Source organism: Sprattus sprattus (genome assembly GCF_963457725.1).
Source record: "Sprattus sprattus genome assembly, chromosome: 4".
Lineage (NCBI taxonomy): Eukaryota > Metazoa > Chordata > Actinopteri > Clupeiformes > Clupeidae > Sprattus > Sprattus sprattus.
This window is the reverse complement of record NC_137923.1, coordinates 14,527,414-14,529,948: the sequence shown is the minus strand read 5'-3', so window position 1 is coordinate 14,529,948 and position 2,535 is coordinate 14,527,414. Positions and strand designations below refer to the sequence as shown.

Here is a 2,535-nt window from a genome sequence, read left to right as displayed (position 1 = left end):
TGGGATGTGTACACTGTATACACAGGACCCATCAAATACATCATTTTTATTAAAACAATAATACAAATAATCATCATCACCATCAAGGAAGCAGGATACTAATAACAACAGCCAAAAGAAAACATACACATTTACATATTAAATTGTTTAAGTTTATCGGCTGTGCCTCCGTTTATGGCAAGAATTCACGTATTGAGTAGTGAGGACAAGGCATTCCTCATTTTCTCCATTTAGGTATGAAAGCCTTTCTTCACTGCTCACCAGCAGCAACGCAGGGAGGACCTCACCAATCTTTTTTAAATAGTTTTTCTCAATGTCCTCATATTTTGTGCACTGTTTTAGGAAGTGCGGATCTGTATTGTTCCGTGAAGTATATTTTCCTTTTGTAGATACTTTTGCAGATCTGTGAATGCAAGTTCTCAATTGGATGTTTTTCCCTCTCTGTTGATGTTGAATTATCTCTCTCTCCCTCCCACACAGACACAGAATAAACAGATCTTGCAGAGTGATGGGGTGCAGACTAAACCCTCTAGCAGTCCTAAGATCAAGAGCATCTCTGCATTGCATTATCACCACAGCACAAGCTTCACATCCAAATCCTTGATCCACCCTCACGCAAGGAATGACAAATCCAACTCACAGTAAGGTTCAGATAGCAACATCATGGACCCTGGCCATAGTGCATTGTGGAGACTTGAGGTCAAGTTCCAGCACTGGTTTAAACGCACCCCGTCTCCTAGTCATGTCCCAGGATCAGTGTGGGGTTATCCTACCCTGTCTTCTCCTGTCATGGGGGAAGGCAGAGGAGCCTGCCAGAGACCAACATCTGAACTGCAGATATACTCTTAGACTCACGCTAGGGATACTTTGCTAAGGTCACACAGCTATAAATAAGCTGGGAGAAAGCTGGGGACCTGTGGGAAGATAGGGAAAAAGCTGAGATTTACAGATCTCAGTCTCTCTCCGAGGCAGTTGTAGGCCTTTCCCATCCCGTGAGTCTTTTACGGCTCTCCTCTCCTCCTGTCTGGGCAAATCAAGCCTCACCGAGGAACTCCTGGTCTTTCTCCCCATGTCTGTAGGTCTGCAGTCAGCCCTGCTGTCTGGCCTGCTTGCTCGGGAGCACAGCCAGACCTGTGATCTTGCAATCACTCTCCTACAGCCTCCCATTACCTCCAAACACCGCTGGACTGGGCATAGGGCATGGCGGGCAAATGCCCGGTGGCCTGAAGCCTTTTATTATTTTTTTTATTCATGCGAAACTCGCGCCTAACGTAGCAGGCCACGTTAACTTCAATGCAGGCCACATTAGCGACAATTCAAGATAAACAGGCAGATCTGTCCGCGAGCCCTTCAAGTACTCCAGCTAAAGTTTTCAGCGCTACCTACTGTAGCTATAGAACTAGCTGTCTCGACAACTATTTATACTTCTATAATACCGTACGTATCTTCGTCATGGTGGGTATTATTTTTGCAAAAAAAAATTGTAGCAATTTAGAACAACAGCACATGATTAACCTACATACACTGAAGAAACAATAAAGAAAAACGATTCAATGAAACAAATAAGTTATTTTCTTTGGTATTTTGTCATTCAGAATTTCAGATTTGCAATGGGGATTTCTGGGTAACATGTTTAACACTGTTAATGGACCAGATCATTAAAATATTCGTCTCGCGAGAAAGGTAACAGAGTGACATTAAGGCTGCTAACTGTCAATAGGAAAGGAGCAAGACTGCTATACCCTATTGTGAAGGCTACACGAGTCTGTTGAAAATGTCTTATAAACACAAAAGTGGCAGTAAATAAAGGCAAGAGAGAAAAGAGCTGCAGGAGAAGGTGGCAAAGCTACCTAAATTAGATTATTTTGATTTTTCAACAAACGTTTGCCAGTCCGTGGAGTCTGCTAGTGCTACGGATGACCCTCCTGCTAGCACGCAAGGCTCGTCGAATGCCATTCAAATAGGTGAGTAGAACAAGGGTATTTGATGGGCTGCCATGCCCCCTTTAACAAGTCGCAGTGGAGCACCCGTTTCATTATGTGTTTTTCAGATGTGTAAAGCAGGTGTGTCGCTTGTCATCCGTGTTTTAAGAACGCTTTAGCACACTTTGACCCTGTGTTTACGTAACCGCGAGTCGGAGCGCGTCGTAATCCATGTTTCTAATACATTTGTCACTGTCCTGTCTACTTTCAAAGAGCAAGAAGACTTTGAGTGTGAGAGGTGTCGGGCCATCCGTGACCCGTGTGTGTGTCTGTGTTTAATAATTTAGTTCGTTTCATCGTGTCTGCGTTGCTTGTATACACAATTTAAATAACCTATTGAAACTTCTTCTTGTAAATATTGTTAATACATTGTTTGCTGTTCCTCTTAATAAATTAGTTAATTGCGTTATGTGGGACGTCTGTCATTTTTAAGATCAGGGTTATCGTATACAGTGCTATCTAGGCTACTTTCTGACCATTTCTAACGAGTTAAACAAGATTTCGTTCTTTGTGTACACACCTGTCACAATCATATCGATTACAAACATCTTTG

At 42.7% G+C, this 2,535-nt stretch overlaps 1 protein-coding gene across 1 annotated transcript in view; it reads right to left on the bottom strand.

The window, feature by feature from the left end:
• Positions 1-2,535, bottom strand: part of pdlim3a (PDZ and LIM domain 3a) — a gene marked incomplete at its 5' end in the record, with an annotated part of 14,148 nt that overhangs the window by 8,790 nt on the left and 2,823 nt on the right. The window lies entirely within an intron of this gene.